Here is a 24,876-nt window from a genome sequence, read left to right as displayed (position 1 = left end):
CTAGCATGTCTGATTCTTTAGGTGGGAGCTCTAATGGAGCTTGGGTTATCAGGCTTGCTTGGCAAACATTTCTATTGCTGAGGCATCTCCACAACCCTGACTTCTCTCTCTCTCTCTCTTTTTTTTAAAGACCCCAATACAGTCTCCTCTACAGCTTACATGATAGGCAAGTGGCCACTAGGTGTAGAATTTACTAGATACCCACAGAAGTTCCTTTGTGTAAACTAGAACCTAAGGCTTTGCATTTGCAGAGCAATTAATTGTGTATGTGTTAGTTAATATCCCATTTTTGGTTCAGGAGGAATATTTTGTTACTTAAAAATTAATAGAAATATCACAAAGGACTTATAAAAAGAGATGCATTGCTCTGATAGGCAATTCCATACAGAGCTAGGTTTTTATTTGCCATTACTTTAATTACGCAGATATGATTTTATGTTTTCATTATTTTAAAAGTGCCTTGGGAGTAGAAAAGATGTCTCGCAGATAATGCATCCCTGTTTCAGCCAGAGCAGGCTAATCTAGTAGCCTTGGATTAATGCATTTATCACACTTAAAATTTCTTCTCCATGTTCTGGAAAGCAGGTTAAATTGATACCTCGGGAAGACTGATTCTTCTCACGCCAGGCAAGTTCTCCTCAGCAAATATTTTCCCCATTAGGTTATGAATCTTCCTGCAGCCAGGAAGATTAAAGCCAACGATAAGCAAAAAGTCACCCTGCTGACCACCACCACTGAGAGTTGGCACAGAAAGCAACTCTATCCTGCTGTCGTGAACTACCTGTTTTACATCAGCCCAGGTCTCAGCACCCCAGGCGCATAGTCAGCCCAGGTCTCGGCACCCTAACACATAGTCAGCCCAGGTCTCGGCACCCTAACGCATAGTCAGCCCAGGTCTCGGCACCCTAACACATAGTCAGCCCAGGTCTCGGCACCCTAACACATAGTCAGCCCAGGTCTCAGCACCCCAGGCACATAGTCAGCCCAGGTCTCGGCACCCCAGGCACATAGTCAGTCCAGGTCTCAGCACTCTAACACATAGTCAGCCCAGACCTCGACAAGCCTGGCACATGGTCAGCCCAGGTCTCGGCACCCTAACACATAGTCAGCCCAGGTCTCGGCACCCTAACACATAGTCAGCCCAGGTCTCAGCACCCTAACACATAGTCAGCCCAGGTCTCGGCACCCTAACACATAGTCAGCCCAGGTCTCGGCACCCTAACACATAGTCAGCCCAGGTCTCAGCACCCCAGGCACATAGTCAGCCCAGGTCTCAGCACCCCAGGCACATAGTCAGCCCAGGTCTCGGCACCCCAGGCACATAGTCAGCCCAGGTCTCGGCACCTCAGGCACATAGTCAGTCCAGGTCTCAGCACCCTAACACATAGTCAGCCCAGACCTCGACAAGCCTGGCACATGGTCAGCCCAGGTCTCGGCACCCTAACACATAGTCAGCCCAGGTCTCGGCACCCTAACACATAGGCAGCCCAGACCTTGACAAGCCTGGCACATGGTCAGCCCAGGTCTCGGCACCCCAGGCGCATAGTCAGCCCAGGCCTCGACAAGCTTGGCACATAGTCAGCCCAGGCCTTGACAAGCCTGGCACATAGTCAGCCCAGGCCTCGACAAGCCCAGCACATACATCGTCTGCATTTTCTCACTGAGAGCTGGCATGGTTGGTTCTGCCCACAGGGCAAGGTTTCAGAAGGTTGAAAATGTCCACATGGCAGTGTGGTTTTCCTTCATCAGAGAAACACCAGAGAAAACTGTGACTCACGGCCAGGATCCCTCCCTTGGTGAGGGTTTTTTAAAAATAACCTACAGTCTCTATTTTTAGAGAGCAGGTGGAGCTGCCCTGCCGCAGCAGGCTTCCTATTTTGTAGAGAGGGTAATAAAGTTTGTCTCATCCCTCAGGAGATAGCTATTGACAGTTTCCTATAAAAGTGAGAATGTATTGATCTTAACCAATGGCCCTGGGTTCTGAAATAAAGGAAACCACCCAGATTCCAGCCCTAAAATGGAAGGAACTGGTGAACCCCAGTGTTAAGCTGATTTGGGGAGTCTTAGCCTTGGGATAGGGTTAGAAACAGGAATTGAAGCAAAATGGTTTAAAGAACCCCCCACCCCGCTAAGCTTCCCTGCTCAAGCTAGTCTCTCTCAGAACTTGAGTTCATTTCTTATTCGGTTTCCCTCCCTGGCAGTGCTAAGATTCAGAAGCTTTGGGAAGGAGTCCGTGTGATAATTTAAGTGCTCCAAGAGTAAGGCCAGAAAGGCAAATTACATAACTAATTGCTAGCCTGCCAGAGAGCTTCAAAGTGGTGAGCCTCTGGCTTGAGCAGGGAAGACCGCAGCCCAGTGGGAAGGCAGCTGGTGCAAGGAGTCTGTCCTACTGAGGGACAAAGACTGTAGGTCACCTTGTGCTGCGTGTAGCTTTGCTGGATTCTAATTCACACCTTCCCTTAGATGGCATTTACCCATCCTTAATGAGGTCATTCAAAGATGGAAGCCGCCACCCATTTGGGCATGCTCCCCAGCTTCCCCTGACATAAGCAGAGTTCCAATGGCTGCACGGGCGTTGAGTTCACCTGGTGAGCACTTGTGTTTTTCCATACATTCCCCCTGTGGTGACTGCTTCTCCACACTGCGGCTCTTCTTAAACTGTATTTTGTTCTCTGTCGTTGCCTCACACGGAGTTTTGTGACTGTGGTTTCCCTCCCTCGGCTGTAGCCGGCTCGTTTGATGCCCTCACACAATACAGATTTTGCCATTCCCCATAGGACCCTTGTCAGCCAGTTTTGGTGACCCACACTTGTAATCAAAGCACTGACGGTAGGGGAGTAAGGATGAGGCTGGAGCATTCTGTGAGTTCAAGACCAGCCTGAACGACATAGTGAGTACGGGGCAATCTAGGCTGTGTCGTGAGAATGTGAGAACCTGAATGTGTTCACAAAACACCTGGCTGGGTGTGGTCATGTGTGCCTATAATCCTAGCACATGGGAGGTAGAGGCAGGAGGATTAGGAGCACAAGGCCAACCTGCGCTATCAGAACCAAAAAGTTAAACAAAAACACCATTATGGCCGATTTCGATGTTTGATGCAGATAAGATGTATGGGATCTTGGTGACTTATTTACTTTTTATGTTATTGTATGTTTTTTTTGAGACGCACCTAATGTAGCCCAGGCTAACACTGAACTCAATAGTTCGCACAAGATAACTGTGAACCCTTGATACTCCTGTCTCCACCAAAATGCTGAGACTGCAAGGATGGGCGGCCACACATAGAATTCTCCTGCTGACCCTAATGGTCCCTCTCCCTTCTTTTCTCCTTCCCTTCATCATCCCTTCTCCCTTTCCTCCCTTCCTTCTTCTTCTTCTTCTGCTTCTTCTTCTTCTTCTTCTTCTCTGCTTCTTCTTCTTCTTCTTCTTCTTCTTCTTCTTCTTCTTCTTCTTCTTCTTCTTCTTCTTTTTTTTTTTTTGTGGCATTGGGGCTTGAATTTAGGGGCTCATCTATACCAGACGAGTGTTCTACCGCTGAGCTCTATTCCAAGCCCTCTTTAGTTTTGGAGCAAGGGTTAACTAAGTTGTCCATGCTAGTCCTGAACTTACTCTGTTTCCCAGGCTGTCCTGGAACTCTGGATTTCCCTGCCTCAGCTTCTCATGTGGTAGGACTGCAGGCATGTGCCCCCACATCCAGAAAGTCTGTGCGTTGTTCTCCAGGGATTTAGAGGGGAACCTGAAACAGATTCTCATCATGTCATCTTAGAGCAAACTTAATTAATTAATTGAGTGTGTGTGATGTGTGTGTGTGTGATACGTGTGTACTTGTCAATGTGTGTGTATGTGGAAGCAGAAAACTAACGCTGGGTGTCTTCCTCAATTGCTTTCCGTCTTATACTTTGAGACAGAGTCTGCCCCTGAACCTGTTGCTCGTGTCAGTGAGCATTTGGGATCTTCCTGTCTCTGGCCACACCCCCAGAACTGGGGTTATGGCACATGGCATTTATACAGGTACTGGGGATCCAAGCTCAAGTCTTCCCTTCAAGCAACAAGCACTCCAGTCACTGAGCCCTCTCCCAAGCCCCAAATCTATGTTAATTTTATTTTTATTTTTGTTGCCAAAGCAACAAAAGCAGAGCGTTGCAAAACTTCCACTCCCACCTGTTTAATTTCTGCTCTTCAGGGAACAGCAAATTTACTTGAAAGTCAGACTTAAACAACTTGTAAAAAGTTGTGTTTATATGTACGGACCTGAGGGGAGCACCGTACATGTGAGCGTAGATGTCCATAGATCCCGCAAGTGTTGGATACTCAGAAGTTACAAATATATGTGACCTGCCAGACACGGCTGCTGGGAACTCAACTTGGATCCTTTGCAAGAGAAGTGTGCAACTTTAACCATGGAGCCATCTCTCCAGTCCTGAAAATGAAAACATTTTTATGTACTATGTGTTCTGTGGAGGTCAGAGGACACCTGCCATGAGTCAGTTCTCTCCTTCCACCGTGTGGGTCAGGGCTCAAACTCAGGTCAACAGACTTGGTGGTGAGCATCTTAGCCCTCTCAGGTGGCGGTCTCAACCTGTGAGCTATAACCCCGTTGGGGGTTGAATGACCCTTTCATGGGAGTCACCTAAGACCATCGGGAAACACAGATGTTTACGTTATGAGTCATAACTATATCAAAATTACAGTTCTGAAGTAGCAAGGAAAATAGTTTTATGGTTGGGGTCACCACAACATGAGGAACTGTATTAAAGGGTCACAGCACTAGGAAGGTCGAGAGCCATTGTTTTAAGCCATCTCATTGGCCCCTGAGAAATGAGTCTTACAAAGAGAAAATTAGGGACTGGAGCGCTGGCTCAGTGGTTAAAGGCATGCTGTAATCTTGCAGAGGATCCACGTTCTATCCCTAGGACCCTCACCAGGCAGCTCACAACTGTCTGAAATTCCAGCTTCATGGGATCTGATACCTTTGGCTTCCTTACACACGTACACACACTATACATTCACACAGACATACACATTCACACATCTTTGAAAGTAGAATAAATCTAAATAATATTTTACTATATTTTATGTGTGTGTGCCTAAGTGTATTTATGTGTACTGTGTGTGTGCAGGAGCCAAAGAGGTCAACAGAAGGCATCGGATCCCCTGGGACTGGGCTACGGTGACTGTGCATTGCCATTTGTGTGCTGGGGACTGAACCTCGGTCTTCTGCAAGAGCAATAAGTGCTCTTAACCACGGATCCCTCTCTTGGAACCCTGAAAAAAAATCAATTTTGGGCTGTAAAACATGAACACAGAAGTCAGCGACTCATTTTTTTATTGGTTGCTTTCTGTGTGGCAGGCACTAAATACGTACGAAGAAAAGTCAATCAGGACACGCTCTTTGGTGATATTACAGTTTCTGCCTGTTTCTCCCACTTTCTTTTTCGCTCCGGCTTCTTTTTTACCTTTGACCTTTGACATCCATTGTAAATCAGTTTGGTGGCTCCCAACGCAAATTCTTAAGTATTTACTTTGACCCATTCACTTCCTACTTCCAGAAATTTAACCTAAGGAAATTATGGGGAAGAAGAGATTCCAAAAAAGATATGCGTGTAAAGATGTTTATGTTCATGAACATGAAAATAGATAAAGCTATCCAAATGTGACCGAGGGAAAGGGTAGCCCTGTATGTTATGCCCAGTGGCCAGACAATAGAGCAGAAATCGAAAGTGACAGTGATTATCGTGGAAATGCCCATGATATTAACTGAAAAGAGCGGGCCACAAATTGTAACCAGTGTTTATAGTTCATATCCAAGACGCACACGCTTGCAGCTCAGATCTGAAAAAGAGAAGTGATACCAAGGTAGTTAGAGCATGAATAAATATGTTCTTTAAATGTCCTTTGCAAGCCGGGTGGTGGTGGCACATGCCTTTAATCCCAGCACTTGGGAGGCAGAGGCAGGTCGATCTCTGTGAGTTCGAGGCCAGATCTGGTCTACAAGAGCTAGTTCCAGGACAGGCTCCAAAGCTACAGAGAAGCCCTATCTCGAAAACCAAACCAAAACAACAACAAAAACAAAAACATCAAAACAAACAAACAAACAAAACCCCTCCCTTTGCTTTCCTGGTTCAGCTTTGGCTTTGCTTCAGTTATAAACATCGTTGCTAACTGGAGTTGGAGCCTGGCTCTGGAGTTATTACCCTGCTCTCTTTACATTTGAGGCCAGGTCCCATGCCACCTCTGCCTCAAGCCTCTGGTGCACTCTCTCCCAGACTGCCGTTCCTGTCTCAGGGTTGGTGTCCTGCCCTAGCTTTCTAACTTGGGTCACTTTCCCGCTGTTGACTGTTTCTCTCCCACCTAGAACTGAACCCCATAAAAAAGACAATTTTATTGGCCAGTGGCCTCAGAACCTGAGTTTAGAAGAATATTTGTTGGAGGGATCCATCCATCTTCCATCCTATGGGCTTGGCAAACCAGAGATGAGGCCTCCTTCACACCATAGACTACTAGATCATGACAGACTGACTGCCATCTGTCCTTCTTTCCTTCCATCCTTCTTGTCCCTTCCAGCTTCACATTTGATGCTTTAGTCCTTTCTGATTGCTGGGAAGTTGCTCACCCATGCATTGCTCGTGGACACTCTTCCCTGCTCACCCAGTAGTGCCGCTGCTCGGCACGTTCTTTCAACCACCGGGCCAGTGCTTATTTGGTCCAGTTCCTGTCCAGTTGTTACGTCTTCCAGCCCTCATTGCTGCCCTCATCCCTGGGCCCGCTGCCTTGAGTCCTCCCTTTACAACGGACTTTTTGTCATGTCTGTTAGAACGTGAGCCAAGGAAAACGAGAGTGGCCGCTTCATCTCTTTTATCTTGGCCTACTTCCTGCTGTTCACTAGGCATTCAGCGAATGTTTCTTGAGTTGAGATGATTCGTACTGCTAGGGATTCTAAGATGTGCCCCGCACAGTGCAGGACAGCAGAGAATATTAGGTACAGGAGAACTTCTTCAACATGACATGAGTCTCCGGAGAGTTCACAAGTCTCTGGCTAATGCGTAAATCATACGACTTTGCATAAATAACCCTACATTACTATCTTTTTATGAAAATACAGAGTCTGGCATCAAGGCCATGATGAACTGTAGCTATGTGGAAGTCCTTTCCTGGTCCTGTAGACACATAATTTCCATTTCCACAGTCTTTACTGTTCCCCGTAGGCTGCACAGTTAAAAGTAAGACAACAGCCCCGTCTCCTTTCTGGTGCTTGCCTTGCACAGGCTGGGTTCTTCCACTGAGCTATGTCTTCAGCCCTTTTTAGATTGTTCTCTCTGAGACAGGGCATCACTAGATTGCCGAGGCTGACCTTGCATTCACTCCACAGGTCTCACGCTTAGGAACTTAGTGCCGCAATCAGACATGCGGTTAGGATTACAGTTGTGTGCTCTCAGCTGAGCTAGCACATCCTTTCCACAGCACATCACACTCGGCTGAGGCAGCACAGCCCCGTTAGCCTGTTCCTGTTATACTGCATATAAATGGATTTGAAATGAAAAGCCAGTTGTGCAGTCACAGCACCATGTTCCGAAGCTTCTAGGCACAATGAGCACTGGAGGCGTGGTGTGTGGTCAGCACAGGGGTGGAATATGTGGACCCAGGAAGCGCTGTTGAAGGCTGTGGATCTGGCAAATAGACCTGGTTCGAGTTACTATTATTAGGGCCTAGAATCTGTGACAGGTGTGTTCTCTTACAGACTTTTTGCCCAATGAGAAGCCTGTCTTTGGGAAAAGATCACCCAGAGATAACAAATTTCCTGTCCAGGATGGTATTAACCATTCAGTTTTTAAGGTTATTTCAAGTAGAGACAGGAGGATGATTAAGAGTTCAAGGCTAGCCTCAGCTACACAGTGTGTTTGAGGCTATCCTGGGCTCAATGAGGCCCTATCTTAAAAAACAAAGTGAACTAAAAGTTTACACCCCGCCCCCCCCCCCCCCCTTTGCTCGTTGGTGCTGAAACTTTCGCGGTTCTGGTCTCTTCTCACTTTTCCTCCTTCCTTTTCCTTCTTGGGACAGTGCCTCATTATGTAACCCAGCCTATTCTGGAGCTTGCAATCCTCCTGCCTCAGGCTCCCTAGCTCTGGGATTCCAGGTGTGTGTCACAACATCTGGCTGCATGCAATTCTTTCCTCACACAATTTTGTATTTGTTTCTACCCCCTTGGCCATGACTATGTTTAAGATGGAAATTGATCCCATGACTTCACATCCCAGCAGGGTAGAGAGAGACAGGCCCAAGAAAGACAAAGCAGGCAGAACCCCGCGATGAAGAGGCACTCAGCATAGAGTCGACCCATCTGGGGTCAAATGCTGGTGCTGTAGAAGGTGTGTCACTTCTGGCAAGCCTTCTGCCTGCCCACCCCTCGGCTGAGGCTTCTGTAACTGGAGACCAAAGGAACTACGAGGATGACCTTTTACATCTCCCAATGAGATACCCAGAGATGTCATATATACACAAGGTACCATATATAGCACATATCGTGAATGGGATTTGAAAGTCAATTTATAATTATCTCTCGTAAAGGCCTGCTCTATTCCACTGCACTTTTTCTGTGCTAAGGGTGTTCCTAGGCGAGCCCCAGAAGCTGTCTGTGGTAGACTGCTTAAACAGGGGCTGCTCCTGGGAAGAGTTCCTGGAAGGGAGCAGAAAGAGAGGCAAGCTGAGCTGAGTCACCAGGGTAGCCATCAGGGATCCCACAGGGAGTCCACGTGACCTTAAGAGCTGTCCCCAGCTGATACAGCCTGGCCTTTCTGCCCCCGTTGGTCTTCACTGCTTGTGGGTCACTTGGAAGTGTGACAAGCTGAGCTGACAGCTGCAGAGGCCAGCCTTCTCAGGAGCTGAGGGTTAGGCTCTCCCCCTTTACCTGTTAGTGGTGTTCACAGGCAAGCAGTTACCTCAGGAACACCCCACCCCCAGACTCCTTTCCCTGCATCAACACAAAACAAAAAACAAAAACAAAAGAAAAAGGAACAAACAAGGCTCCAGACAGTGTGCCTCTGGTTAGCCACCCTGTGCCCCCCCCCCCCCCCCCGGGGTGTGCTCTTGTTTAGCCACCAGCAGTGGAAGCCAGCAGTTGTAGGGTGGGCTGACCTTGCTTCTGAGTCCCCGCCTTTCTACAAGACAGTCCCATCTGTCCCACCCTGTTCCTCTCTTCTGCTCTTTAGCCTCTCTCAGCCCCTCCTTCCTCCAAGGTTGGCCTTGGGGTACAACCCAGGAAGAACGCCAGGTCTGAGCAGAGAGCCCCCCCCCCCCCCCGCCCCTGCACTGCCTGGGCTTGCCACGCCCCAGGAAACATCAAGGTGTGTGTTCCCTGTTCACGGCACTGGCCCCCTGCGTGAGGAGGAGGCTCGTCTGAAAAGGCAAGTCCTAAGGGCCCCCTTTCCATCAGCGTGAGGAGCCATGCTATAAAAGGTCAAATTCCAGAGGAATTACTCCTGTCAGTGGAGAAGACTAAAGGAACCCACTTCTGTGAACACAAAGTGGAGATCAGAATCAGGGTTTAAAAGTAAAGGTTAGCTAAGCTGGGGAAGGTAGGGAAACTTTGAACAGCTCTGTCACCACCCTTATTTCCGCTCTGTAGCAGAGGCTTGCGCAGTGGACAACACAGTCTACGAGGCCGGCAGAAGCATCCTGTTGAATCCGTGGGCCAAAGTGGAGAGCTGTGCGCGTCTACATTGTATCATTTATGTGCTTGGGTGCGCAGGCAGCAGATACTGTGCAGATGGCGGTCAGACAGCAGTCACTGAAAGCGCTCCCTCTCCTTTCGCCCCTTGAGGCCCAGGGATGGAACTCAAGTTGGATGAACTCATAGTTGATGAGGATCGGCAGGAAGCGTCTTTACTTGCTGAACCATCTTGCCGGACCGCGCGCGGGCTGGGCATCTATTTCTTGTTATGCCACAACGTGGCAGAAGCCGGTTGTCAAAGCCACGGGCTGCAGTGTGCATGGTGCCACCATCGCATTATTTACCACCTTATCTTCATGGAAAGAGATGGCCTTTGTGACGGTTATTTAAAATTTTTATTTGGTTTCTTTGTGTGTGTGTGTGGGTATGTGTATGTGTGTGTATATGTGTGTGTGCTCACACATGCCTCCGCACACAAAAGCAGCAGGCTCACACCTGTGTCTGCCCTGTTGTTACCACTGCTGCTGTCTTTCATTAGCCTTACAACCCAGCTTCTTCGTGTTTCAAGATGGACGAAGACCAGCAGCTCTCTGTAAATCCCCCAGGCCTCGGCACAAGATGAGGATGGCAGAGGCAACCCTCTTTGTGGACTGAGCAGCCGCCTGGGTTCTGGAGCACGTCAGAATGTAGATAACGCTGGACTACCTAGCCCGTGTACTAATAAACCTCTGTCTCCTTGCAGTTAGGAGAGTTGCTGTATCCTTTGCTTGTCTTGTTCTGTGTCCAGATGCCTGAGCAGAACCCAGTTTGAGGGAGGGAGATTTTATCTGACGTAGTTTAAGAGAAAGCACCGTTTGTCGTGGTAGGGAAGGCATATCAGGCAGGAACATGAGGTGCCTGGCTGATCATCCTTGTCTACCACAAGGAAGCAGAGTATAAGAAGAAAGTGAGGCTGGGTGAAGTCCATCCTACACCAAGGTCCATCCCACCCCAAGGTCCATCCCACATCAAGGTCCATCCCACCCCAAGGTCCATTCCACCCTAAGGTCCATCCCACCCCAAGGTCCATCCCACATCAAGGTCCATCCCACCCCAAGGTCCATCCCACCCCAAGGTCCATTCCACCCTAAGGTCCATCCCACCCCAAGGTCCACCCCACATCAAGGTCCATCCCACCCCAAGGTCCATCCCACCCCAAGGTTCATTCCACCCCAAGGTCCATCCCACCCCAAGGTCCATCCGACCCCAAGGTCCATCCCACCTCAAGGCCCACCTCCGGTGACTCATTTCCTTCATAAGAGGCTCTACCCCCTAAAGATTCCAGAGCCTCTTGAAACATCACCACCACCTAAGGATCAATCACGTGAAAACATGGGGTACAGTTCATATTTATTTATTTATTTGGATTTTCGAGACAGGGTTTCTACGTAGCTTTTGGTTCCTGTCCTGGAACTAGCTCTTGTAGACCAGGCTGGCCTCAAACTCACAGAGATCCACCTGGCTCTGCCTCCCTAGTGCTGGGATTAAAGTTCACATTTAAACCATCACGGTCATTGTCCTGGGCACCTTGGCTTCTACACAGTGGGCATAGTAACTGCACATCAGTGATGTTTGTGCTGCAGAAACCAAGTGCCTATAGCAGCCAAAGGGGGTGCTTCTAGAACAGAAGCAAACCCAGTCTTGTGGGATCGGGCAGGAAGCCAGGAGTCATAGTAATCCAGTGTGAGTGAAGGCAGGGGCAGCAGGCACCTTATTTCTCCCTGGGTTTGGTCTTTGTATCCTTCATTCAGCCCCCAAACTCCAAGAAGAAAGTTACCAAGAAGGAAGTTCTGATTTCTCGCGCCTCCTTTTCTTGTAAAATGACACAGGATGGCAGATCCCCGGTACTGGGGCTGGGGGACTGGACAGTAAGGAGACAAAGTTACACGTGAAGATACCACACATGGCCAAGACGCTTGCTTTTCCTCTGAGGCAGGGTCTGAGAAGAGCTTTGCTTGCAGTGTTCATGATAGTCAATGTTCAGCCAGTGACCAGCAAGCTATGATTGTTTCTATTTATTTATTTATTTATTTATTTATTTATTTATTTTTGTTCTTTTGAGACAGTGTAACAGACCCCCAGACCTTAGTACAACCGGTGCCATGATGGAAGTATCACGATGGAAGCATCATTCAGGCAGCAACACTTGCCAAAATAAGAACCTTTTGGAGGTACAGAGGATATGAAGGGAGAGATGGAGAGTATGGTAGACAAGTATCCTTGGGAACCGGTATCCTCTTCCATCCTATAATGGTACAGGGAAAAAGCCTTATCGATGCAAACACACCAGCGGCCAGTGTTGGACTCCCTGGCTTCTGGAACCAGGAGTAATAAACATCCGTTGTTTGTGAGTGTTAAGGTTAATTTCACTTGTCAATGTAACTGGATTAAGAAATACCTAGGGCATTGGTGAGGCATACCTTTGGGTGTATTTCCAGAGAGGATTAACTGAGGGGGAGAAAAGAAGTGCCTTAAATATAGGCTGTACCATCCCATAGGCTGGATTCCCAGACTGAACAAAAAGGGAAAAAGGAGACAGTCAGCTGAATGTCAGCGTTCATCTCCCTCGCTGTTGCTTGGTTGCTTAAGCCACATGAACAAGACGCCTCACGTTCTTGAGGCCACAGCCCTGAAAAGTTCCTGCGGTCATGCTGATCCCACCATGGCGAACTGTAACCTCTTAGACCACAGACTGCAATAAATCCCCCCTTCTTCAAGCTGTTTCTCTGGGTGTTTTCTCACTGTGAGGAGAAGAGTAACTGATACCACAAGGCACTTGGTTTATGGACTTCTTTGTCGTAGCAGGCTGTGTGTGTCACAACAATGGGCTTGGTTCATGACCTCTCCCCCTGGAAACCGTACAGGCTGTGGCAAGTCGGCCTTGGGGCACACCCAGGCTTGTGTTCAGAGGTCTTTACATATCTAGGGATGGGGCAAATTGGTGTGTTAGTTGCTGTGAGAAGACACCCCAGTGAAGCAACTTCTGGGAGAGAGGGTTTGGCTCACCGTTCAAGGGTTTAGACCGTCATGGTGCGGAAGTCACTGTTGCAGGAGCCTGAGGGTGAGGGAGGTCTCGGGATCACCACTCCTGTAATGAACCACCATGACCTAAGCAACTTGGGGAGGAAAGGGTTTATTCGGCTTCCATGTCAGAGTTTTCATCAAAAGAAAGTCAGGACAGGAACTCAAGCAGAGCGGGAACCTGGAGGCAGGAGCTGATGCAGTGGCCAGGGAGGAGTGCTGATTACTGGCTTGCTCAGCCTTTCTTAAAGAACCCAGGACCACCAGCCCAAGGATGGCCCCACCCACAATGGGTTGAGCCTTTCCCCTTAATCACTAATTAAGAAAAGCCCTGTAGGCTTGCCTAAGGCCGAATCTTCTGGAGACATTTTCTCTACTGAAGTTACCTCCTCTTAGAGTACTCTGCCTGCCTTTTGTGTCAAGTTGATGTAAGACCAGCCAGCAACGAGGTCATGGCACGCCCACAGACAGGAAGCCAAGTACCACTGTGTACTGCTGCTCAGCTCGCTTTCTCCTTTTCAGTCAGGGACTTCGGCCCATGAAGTGATGTCGCTCACCGTCAAAGCGGGTTCTAGATCCCGTTAGGCTGAACATACTCCCCATCACAGCTGGGCGCTGCGGAACTGCCGTGGTCACAGAAGTGTGTACGGATCTGCCGTGAGTGGCACACACGGTCACACAAGGAGCACTGTACTAGCTGGTGTGAGCAACCATCGCCAGTCCCGCCGTCCTGCCTTCCCCACTGTAACGGACAGAATATCCCTTTGTGCCAGTAGCTTTCTGCTGCTGTGATGGCACCCAGTGACCCAGGCAGGTTACAGCAGAGTTTGCTTGGGCTTATGGTTCCTGAGTGATAAATGGTACACCATGGCAGGGAGGCATAGCAGCACACAGCACACAGTGTCTGGAGCAGCAAGCTGGGAGCACATGTCTTTAAATCCAAGCATGAAGCAGAGAAAGCAAACAGGAAATGGGGCAATATAGTCTCAAAGCCTGTCCCTAAGGAAGATCCTCCAGCAAGGCAGCGTCACGCAAACCTCTTCAAACAGCATCCGCAACTGGGAACCAAGTGTTCAGATACCTGAGCCTATGGGGGGCATTTATCATTCAAACAAGCACACCCTTTAGACCAGGAACCAGGATAGATCCTCCCTTGTCTAGTTCACGTGCCAACCGAGGATGGGCACTCCACTGCTCTGCGTTGTTACTACGCGGCTGCAGCCCACCTGAGCACACTCAGCTAGTCTTTACTTTGATTTTTTAATTGATTTTGGGCCCAAGGCTTCTGAATAAATAAACACAACTCTCAAAACTAGGGTATTTCTGCCTGCAGCCTTGTCTTCCTTCCAGGAAGAGCCTCGGTAGGCAAAGCAGGCAAAGCTAGAGGAAGCATTCTCTTGAGAGCCTGAAACACTTCTGCCCTGAATGTTCCAATGCAAGGCCTGACCTTTGCGCCCTGTCAAACACCCCTGTATCTCTCCTCTATTTCCTCTTTCCTTATTGGGTACCCCATGACCAAGAATAAATAATGATTTCCTAGGACATAGGAGTGGCTTTAGCAGAGACCTTGCCTACCTTAAATGAAGCCCTGGGTTCCATCCCCAGTATCAAAATCAATCAATCAATCAATCAATCAATCAATCAATCAATCAGTTTGATTATTCAGAACCTCTTGTTGCTAAATCTGAATATGTAACTTGCTTCTGATCAAGGAGATGGATACATTAGGCCTTCTAGGAAAGTAGCCACAACAAGAATCCTCTTTCTGTCCTTGCATGTCTTGCTCTGACTTGGATCACGGGCAACCTTGAGAGCTGACTACACATTAGAAAGAAAATGAGGAAGCCTAGGTCCAGCCAGCCTAGAGACATCACCTGTGCTTTAATTGCTACATTGCTACAGGGTTCTTTCACTGTGTGCTGTACAGTGCATTGGTCGTCTGCATCTGCTCTGGAGACACTGCAGTGTGAAGCCATGGGCCTCTTTCTACTCACTCCAGTTATATAGAGACAAGTGTCCCTTTACAGTCCTGGCTATCCCCAGACTCTCTCTATGTAAGGACCAGGCTGGCCCTGAACTTACAGAACCCATTGTACCTTTGCTTCTCCGACACTAGAATTATAGGCAGGCATCAGCACACCAGCTCTGGGGTGATTTATCACATCAGCTGTGCCAAAGGAGAGGGTCTGGGCTTTTTCACACGCCCACTGCTGTCCCACAAGCCCCTCCTCTTCCAGCTTCAACCCATTCAGGTTCTTCGTTCTCAGCATCTTCCCTTTTTCCAGCCACCTTGCTTAATGTCTCTTCAAAGGACTGGGATGAACCCCCTCTGTGGGCAGTGCAACCCCGCAGGGCACACAGACATTCCTAGGCCTGCGGGGTCCCTCTAAACACTTGTCTATATAATAACCATCCTTCCCAAGATGCAGCTTAGTTGCAGAGTACTTGGGCACGTATGCAAGTCCCTGAGTTCAGTTCCCTGCACTACTACCCACATGCAAATGGAGGAAGAAAAAAGGAACAAATAAATAAGAAAGTGGTCTTAGCAGTCACGGTTTTCAGCAGCCACGGAGACTTGAAAACCTGTTAGGTCACCTCTGAGAATGGGGTAGAGGGGGTTAGATGGCCGAGTAAGAACTCATGTAGGACCCTGGATGCAGGGCATGTTCCTGGAATCCTAGCACTGGGGAGGAGCATTGGGGAGGATCCCCAGGGTTCGCTGGCCAGCCAGTCTAGCCAACTAGAGTGCTCCAGATTCAGTGAGAAGTGCTGCCTCAAAAACTGAGGCGGAGGATGATAAAAGAAGCCAACCTCAACCTCTGGCCTCTTCATTGTGCACCCTCACATCTGTTTCCCCACACATCCCAAGATAGCCTCTGATTTGACCTCATGCGACAGACTGAATATCAGTAAGCCTGCCCCTCTTCTCATATGCTGCTTAAAGGACAGTAAATCAAAAGCTACGGAAACCCACAGGGACAATGAAAGAAAACAAAAGGTAGGACTTGGCAGCGGAGGAGCAACACTGACAGCAGTTTGGAAAAGGGAAAGCAGATAGGAAAATGATAACAGACTGAGCAGAAAAAAGAAACCGAGATCTGGTAAGAATCAGAGCTAAAGATTAGGAAGGGCAGTCACCTCTGCAAGCTGGGTACAGGGAGGGGCAAGGGCCACAACTGGTTAGAACTTTAAATGATGACTAGTTAGTCATTCAAATTCCCTCCTCCAGCCCAGATGGCCAGCAGCCCTCCCCCATGCCCCTTCCCTCCCTCTCTAGCATGTGGACTATTTCTGTGTGGGTACATGCATATGTGTGGGTACATGCATATGTGGGGGTACATGTGCCTGTGTATGCATTTGAGTATGTGGAGGGCAGAGGTCAACTTGGGATGTCTTCTAACATTGACCTCCACCTTACTTTTTGCGGGTAGGGTCTCTTGCTGAACCTGAAGGTTGTTGATTTGGTGAGCCTAGCTGGCCAATGACTTGGAGGACACGCCCGCCTTCACATCCTCACAGCTCTGTGGTTACAGAGGACCACACCATTCCCACCTTTCAGGTAGATGCTGAGAATCTGAATTCAGGTCCTCATGCTTGCACGACAGGCATTTTACCCATAAACCACCTCTCCACCTCTCTGAATTAACATCTACTACTGCATAATAAGTTGCCTCATGGTTTAGTGGCTCCAAATCAAAAGGAGCCTTTATCATGTCCCAGTTTCTGTAGGCCATGATTCTGGGAAACAAAGCCAGGCAATTTGGGCTCAGGGTCTATTTCCATTTGGCTCTGGAAGGTTTCTAAGAAGTTGAAGGTCTGGTTTCTACCTGGTCTTGCTATTGCAAGGTATTGGAATTGACCTTGGTGGAAGAAGTATGTCACAAGGGAGAGAGGACCTCTGTCGTGTGTAAGCAAACCCTGTCCCATCCCCCCTCTCTTACCCTGATTCCCAGCCACCATGAGCTGAGTTTTTATTTTATTATATGTTCCCTGTCAGAATGTTTTCCTTCAACGTGGAGCCCTCTGTTTGGTTCCTTCCCTCTCTAGGTCGCTTCCCCTCTACCTTATTACATATCTGTCATCGTCCATTTTTTCTTCCCTCTCTTGAGTTCTCTTCCTCCTCTGACATGATCCTTTTTCCAGTTTGATAACACATACACATACATGCATACACACACACACGAGAGAGAGAGAGAGAGAGAGAGAGAGAGAGAGAGAGAGAGAGAGAGAGAGTTTTAAATCTAGTTTTTGCACATAAAAGAGGCTGTGCATTTTGTCTTTCTGAGTCTGGCTTATTTTGCTTAATGATTTCCAGGGCCATTCATTCTCCTGTAAGTGGCATGGGTTCATTCAGTTTTAGAGCTGCATAGGATCCCGTGGGGTCTACACCACATTCTCTTCATCTATTCATCTGTGCATAGACATTTACTGCCTGAATAACCTTTCATCGCGGCGGCTGCTTTCCCTGCTAGGGAGTTGTAGCTGAGAGGTGGAAACTGCAATGTCTTTTATGCTGTGGTCTGGTCTCACTTCCTCATTTCTGCAATGCCACATTGTGTATACACGCCAGTTCAACTCAGTATTTGGGGGATGGGGGTACGGGGCTGGATGACACAGGAAGTCTGAGCCCTAGAAGGATAGGCTTGGGAAATCACTGGGAACATCTTGAAGGCTCCTAAGCCTCTATTGTGGCTTTTACAGGAGCACAGAACTGAAGACCACTAGCCACGTGGGGAAAGCCTCTAGCCTGAAAGAGGCAAGAATAAAGAGAAGCACGGGGAAGAATTCCGAGAAACCAACACAAGGAACTGAAGGGAACTTAAACAGGAGAGCTAAGTTATCGAAGAAAAGAGAAGAGCCACCACACAACGGGAGGCAGTAAAAATGAAACTGAAAATAAGAAACTGGAGCCAACCAGATGGCTCAGTGGGTGAGGCACTTGCTGCCAGGCCTGACGATCCGGGCTGATTCCTGGATCCACACGGAGAAAAGAAAGAACTGAGTCCCAAAGCTTGTCCTCTGACCTTCACGGGTTTGCAGTTTGTGGTGGCGTGCACCCCCTCCGCCAGTAATAATAAGAAAACCTACACAAATCCCTACCAAGATGTATGGAGTCCCATGCAAGGAGACAGACGAGCACAGAAACTCATGGAACCTTTGAAATAAACATCCCAGCTGGGCATGGTGACGCATCCCTGACAGTCAAGGTCTCAGGGGGTATAGAAAATCAGGAGATATAGAAAAGAGCATCAGAAGCCCCGGGTCATACTTGATGCATGGTATGTTTGAGGCCAGCCTGGACTGTTTTGTTTTAGACAAACTCTAAAATAAAATTATAGTAAAACAACTATCCCATCCATGTGCAGTATATGATGACACTGGTCTTTAATCCTAGCACTCAGGAGGCTGAGGCAGGAGGACCTGGAATTTGACTATATAGCCTGGACTGTATACTTTCAGGGAAGTTTGAACTAGTTGGTGAGACCCTATCTCAAAAGAAAAAACAAAGAAAGAAAGAAAGAAAGAAAGAAAGAAAGAAAGAAAGAAAGAAAATAGGGCTGGTGAGATAGATAACTCATTGTGGATAAAGTGCCTGCTGCCAATGCTACAACCCAAGTTTGATCCTTGGTCCCATGAGAGAGAGAGGGAGCGAGAGAGAGAGAGAATTTGAAAACCATTCCATTCCAGAAGGTAGCTTCTATTACTATGTTAAGTACAAGAATCTAAAGTTGAGACTCAAGAGCAGGGTTTAGGAGACGGCTTCACTCAGATCTGTACTCAGGACCCTGCCCAGTGGCTCAGGAAACAGCACCAGGCTCAGAAGCTGATTAAACAGTTGAATATCAGGTCAGGTCTTTGCCACAGTCTGGGTACAACCTGAGGGATGGAATGAGGATTCTGGGTTCTGGCATCATGAATGAGGCAGGCAGAAGGGATAAGTAAGCAGCTCAATACCTTATCCAATGGCAGGGCAGGTCTCTGTGTGCCATTCCGGCCGTATTAGTCATGGGAGCTTAGAATAGAAAGAGAGAGATTTACGGTTTAGAGAAACTGGAAGTGACACTGAACAACCTTCGCCTGGGCCTGACTGTGATGATATCTACCGTTCAATGATCCCTCGATCAGACCATGCTACCAACCACCACTCTGCTTCGTGGACCAGGAAACACTGGCCAAGCCATTGCCTCTCCTAATACCACACCCTTCACAGTTTGTCTTTGTTCTGTCATTTACTGGGTCAAGTGTTTGGCTAACAAAATACTAGTGTCTGTCGTGTTGCCAGAAGCCTGAGGCATGCTTCTTCCGCCCTGAGCTGTCGGTGACTCCTCCAAGCCAAGCGTCTGCCATCTTGGGAGTTCAGCTGTGGCCCCCTGCAAAAGAATTACAGCAGTTAGGCTTATACCACTCATGGAGAGGTGGGAAGGGCCATGAGAGAGTACCACTTGTAAGCATGCAACTCCGCACATGGCCACAGGGAGGGGTTAAGTTATCTAGTCCCAGGAAGACAAGGAAAGAGACTGCATCATCTGTATGGCTACAGGGAAGCCCTCATTCCTGCTGGGTAAAGGCTTTCACCCTATAAGAAACCCCTCATCTATGCTCTGTAAAGAGACCTAATAAACACATTGGTGCCCAAGAGTGAACTTTGGTGGGACTGTGCTTTAGTTTATCATGGGGAACTAGGAGGAGGAGTAGGCATTCCTCTTGGGAAGAAATTTAAGCCATAGCCACCATGACAAGGACTTTATTAGGCTAGGCCTCAAGTTCCAGGAATAAGAAGAAAGACGAAAACAACCAAGATGCCATCATCTGACTTCCTGTTGACCCATACAACCATGAGAATAAATAATTATTGACATAAGTCATTGAATGTTGGGGTACTTGTCTACACAGCGGTGCCATAGCAGAATCTGTATTGGTCGGGGTTCTCTAGAGGAACAGAACCAATAGGAGATTATAGCTTTAAATATTAAAGGAGATTTGCCAGGTTGGCTTACATGGTTGGAGGTGGGGTAGCCCCACAACGGCTGTCTGAATGCTGGGTGGGTGGATGGGCAGGTGGAGAACCTAGCAGTGCTCAGGGTAAGAAGTTGGAAGCCGCAGAACAAGACCAGTGATGCAACCCAGACAGAGGGGGCGCCTGGAAGCCCCTGGAGCTGTAGCATGATTCTGCGTTAAAAGGCTGCCATCTGCCGTTCCTACTTTTACTTCATCTGGGACCGTAACCTAGTGGACAGTGTCACCCCATTCAGGGACTGTCTTTCCTTCTGCATGTCATCCTCTCCGGAAACCCCCGGCATGCACACTCAGAGGCTAATCTTACTACTCCTAGGTAGCTATTGGTCCAGTCAGGTGGACAGTCAAGATTAATTATCAGAGCAGCTAGACAGCGTCTCTGCAAATATTCCAGGAAGACCTCTGTCTTAGTCAGAGTTCTACTGCTGTGAAGAGAGGCCGTGACCACAGCAATGGTTATAAAAGCCTTTAATTGGGGGCTCGCTTACTGTTGCAGAGGACCAGTTCCTTGTCATCTTGGCAGGGAGCATGGCAGCAAGCATGGTGCTGGAATAGGAGCTGAGAGTTACATCCTGGCCTGATCAAGGACTTTAGTCAAGTGTCAGGTATGCACATGAGTGGGGGTGGATTGGGGGTGGAAGGGAGGCGGGGGGGGGGGAGGTAGGGGTATGTGGATATGAAGGGTACTGAGGAATGAACAGAACTTGGTGAGTGTTGAACACAAAAGCCCTCTGCTATAGAACTAAGTTGGCCCTTTCTCTCTCTTCCTCCTCCTCCCTCTAGCAGACCCAAGCAAGCCACTGCAGCCTTTGCACAGCCCAACTGGCTACTTGTGAGAGCCTTTGCCAGCTCAGTCTAGGAGGAAATTCCATATCGTCAGCCAGCAGCACAGAGTGTTGCAGGGAAAATGCCACACAACCCATCCTCTGGGCAGAGGTGCGAATTACTGCACATTTTACCACCCCTCCGCCACAGCTGGTGGAAGATGGTGGAGATTTTTCCACAGAGACCGCAGACTTTTTTCTCACTGTGATACCTTTTGATCAAACAAGCCCTCCGTGGCTCTTAGTCCACAGCCATTCCTGGCTCCCTGTTCTCTGATGTCAAAGTGACTTATGCAAGACCTGTGGCCCAGCACATACAAGAATTGGACCTCGGTTTCCCTCTAAATGGCCATGCTATGAAGTAAGATTCCTGAAAGAGACACTGTCCAGCTGAGATTCCAAATCTCCAGACAAATGACACCATAGCACACACACAAAAAACACACACAACACCCATAACACATACACATAACACATACACAAAACACACACACAACACATACACATAACATATACAAAACACACACTGCACACAGGCACACAATACATATACAACACACACACAAATCACACATACTGCGCACACACACAACACACAAAACATATTCACAGCACACACAACACACATACACAAACATACTGCTTGTTGGTGTAAAATGTTTGTGACATAAGCCACATTCCACTCATCTGAGGCCCAAGGCTGATCTAGCCACTAGGAACTCAGCTTTGACACATTTCCTTCTCAGCTCACCCCATTGTTCTGCGAACTTCAGACATTATCCCACTTGGATTCAATCTTATTTTTTAAATAGGGTTTCACTATGTAGCCCTGGCTGGCCTAGGCCTTGTTATGTAGACCAGGTGGCCCCGATTTCTACCTGGATTCAATTTCATGAGTACGTATTAAGCTCCCGTGTTGAGCAGAGCACTGTGTTGGGCTCTGGGCGAATACAGTCTGCATTAACAGCACACAGGATCTGCCCGCAGAAGTTCGTGGTCTAGACTGAAGGGGGAGCTACCAATGGTGCCTGTGAGGAGACCTCCAGGACCAGCACAGAATGGTGCCGCCTGGGGTGGGTGTGCGGGATGGTGACATGAGAGGGGGCAGACTGGAAGAATGCCCAGGCTACAATGGGAGATCAAAAGCAGGAAAGCATTAGGTAAATAAAAGTATGGAGGGAAGGTTGCCCAGAGCAGGGGAATTTTAAGGGAGGGACGACAGGCAAGGTTGATCTTTCTGTGAACCAAGAAGCTGGAGTACTTCCTGAAGTAGAAACCACGCTGGCTTGTGATGCCAGCTGCAGGCGGTAGACACCTCTGTCCCATAGTGCAGTGCGCAACTCAAAGTCCCTATCCTTTTATTTAAAGGGATATATCCTGAAACATTTTACCTTCGTGGCTTCAAGGATGAATATTAAGTGTTAACGTCTGAAGTTAAATTAAGATCACTTTATCCTTCGGGTTAAATCCTTGGGGTCTCTGGGATTGAACAAACATCTTCGTGAGTAAAGTCTGGGTGGAAATGACATTCTCACCTAACGGCTGGAGCAAATTAGGTACTGCTCTCAGGAACACAGGAGAGGTGCTCACTGTCATCCTCACGGTCTCCTGGGGTGCAGGGCGGTGTTCCCGACTTCCTCTTTTCAACTTATATTTTCCTAAGTGGACAGGTGGTAGGACTGCTTATTATAGGGAAAAGAAACCTGTTCATCTGTGAAACATCCTTCTAACCTCTCCTCCTCCTGTTTAGACAGTGTGTGTATGTGTGTCTGTCTGTCTGTCCATCTGTGAAGCATCCTTCTAACCTCTCCTCCTCCTGTTTAGACAGTGTGTGTGTGTGTGTGTGTGTCTGTTCATCTGTGAAGCATCCTTCTAACCTCTCTTCCTCCTGTTTAGACTGTGTGTGTGTGTGTGTGTGTGTGTGTGTGTGTAGAGAGAGAGAGAGTCCTTTCTCTGTCTACAGCTTGCAGGGTGAGGGAAAGCTCGGAGTCCCTGCAAACCCAGTGTGAATTTGACAGTCTGCCTCCAGGTATTCAGTCCACAAGGAAATGACGTGTGCTTTTGGGTTGACTTCTAAACGTACACCTGGCCTTGATCATCCAGTCTCCAGACATGGTGTGTGTTGATCTTGGGGTGCAAAGCAGCTGCTGGCCTTGAAGGTATCTGAGTAACCATAGAGACAGGAATAAAGACACTAGTGAGTGTGGCAGAATCAGGTGGCTAGTCTCACTTAAGGCGGCAGGGTTGATGCAGCTTTGACAGATGATGGAAGTGTGTCACCAGGTCTGTGTCTTGCTGAGTCAGGCAGCTGTGCTTCACAGTGAGTGTCCTCTACTGAGCCCCCATTGCGTTGACTGCTTTATTCTTTGTTTATCCCTGATGTGAGCTGGAAGCTGCTGTGGGATGGTTGCTGTTGAGGCACAGAGACAGCAGGGGGCTAGTCCCTGACCTCAGATAACTTACCCTGAGCAGAGGCTGCTTAGACTGGTATTTATAGGAAGCTTCCAAGCAAAAGCTGGGAAAGTCCTGGGCAAACTCTATTGGGGTAGACTTATAACAAATATATAGTAAAATGTAATAGTTTCAAAAGGTAAGAGATAGGCGTGGTGAGTCTGGCCTATTAAAACATTTGGAATTTTGAGGCAGGGGGATTGTGAGTTCCAGTCCAGCCTGGCTTACACAGGGAGACTTTGTCTCATAAATATTATATATATATATATACACATATGTGTATATATATATATATAATTATATTCACATATATGTATATATAATTATATATATAATATATAGTACACATACATATTTATACGTGTATGTGTGTGTACGCACACATGCCCACGCATGCGCATTTCAACACTTACTTGTTAGAAGAGATTCCATAACCGTGAAGGCAGTTTTCCCAGGGTAAGGCTTATCCACTGCACTATGGATATTCTGACCCTTCAATTTATGCCTCAACGTGGGAAAATTGACTACCTAATTTGTAGCAGTGGGGGACTTTGTTCATGCTATCCCCGAAGAAATAAAATTGAATAAAACCTTCAAATGGTAATAAATGCATTAAAGAAATAACATGCACAGATTGGTGCTGTGAAGGGATGAGGAAGGGCCGAGGGCCTGGGAGGGGTTGGGGAGCTCCCATGACCAAACAGCCACCAAGAGGGACGCCAGGCCTCTGGACCAAGTGGCCTAGCCACCCCCTCCTCCTCACACTGCCTGCTCTTCAGAAGATGGCTTAGATCAGATTCCAGTGTGGCCCAAACCCTTGCGTGTCCCATCTGCTTCCGACCCAAGTCCAAGACATCACTCTGCGAATGGGCTTGCTATTGCATTATCTTCAAAATGGGCTGCAAGTGGTAGAACCAGGAAGGTGGGATATAATGGCACATTGACCTCCCCCGCCCCATAGAGTGTCTCGGTGTAGCCCTGGCTGTCCTGGAACTCACTCTGTAGACCAGGGTGGCCTTAAACTCAGAGAGAGATCCACCTGCCTCTGCCTCCGGAGTGCTGGGGTTAAAGGTGTGCACCGCCCCAGCACCACATGGCTGACTTTTAATTTTTTTAGATTAAAAATATTTGTATGTGTTTGTGTCTCTCTCTTTGCGTATGCCACATGTGTGTGGATACCTATAGAAGCCTGAAGAGGGCATCAGATCTCCTGGAGTTGGAGTTACAGCCAGCTGAGAACGGCTCAGCGCGAATTCTAGGGTCCAAACTCAGGTCCTCTGCAAAAGGAGCCAGCTCTCTTACCTGTGTTAGTCTTTCAATCTTTCACTATATCACCCTCAAGGTGTTGTTCTTACGCCTTGCTGAGCAACTATTTTAACTACCCAGCTGCCAAGCCTGTTATATCTGCAACCAAATTACTTGATGGGCTATGGTTAACAGTGGACTTTTTTTTTCCATTTCTGATAAAATGTTTGCACAGCCCTGTATGGGGAAATAAGGAGTTCCAGCAATAAAAATGAATGAGGATAATTTGTGTGTTGGCATTTCTACAATAGAATGTCAAATATTTCATTCCCCATTGATACTGAGTCTTTACATGCTCACTGTTATTTCTTTTATGAAGTGCGTTGTGTTTGCTTTATTATTAATCTTAAGTGGTGTGTATATATTATATACTTTCTTATTCCATGATATGTTTCTCAATATTTTAAAGGCTGTCATAAAAATATATTTGCCTTGAGTGCTGGGACAATAGAGCATCAGAGGAATCAACAGGCAGCTGTAACTGAGCTTTCTTCCTGGAGACGGTCCAGCTCGCATTGCAAGCAACGATTCATCTTTCTCGTCATGTAAGGG

At 47.9% G+C, this 24,876-nt stretch overlaps 1 non-coding gene across 1 annotated transcript; it reads left to right on the top strand.

Moving 5' to 3' along the window:
* The first annotated feature begins 23,424 nt into the window (after positions 1-23,424).
* On the top strand, positions 23,425-23,589 carry LOC130875262 (U1 spliceosomal RNA). Its single transcript, XR_009057194.1, has one exon. It is a non-coding gene; the product is annotated as a U1 spliceosomal RNA (small nuclear RNA).
* Positions 23,590-24,876: the final 1,287 nt, after the last annotated feature.

This window comes from Chionomys nivalis, chromosome 5, assembly GCF_950005125.1.
Source record: "Chionomys nivalis chromosome 5, mChiNiv1.1, whole genome shotgun sequence".
Classification (NCBI taxonomy): domain Eukaryota; kingdom Metazoa; phylum Chordata; class Mammalia; order Rodentia; family Cricetidae; genus Chionomys; species Chionomys nivalis.
The sequence above is the reverse complement of the archived record's forward strand: the minus strand, read 5'-3'. Positions and strand labels throughout refer to the sequence as shown.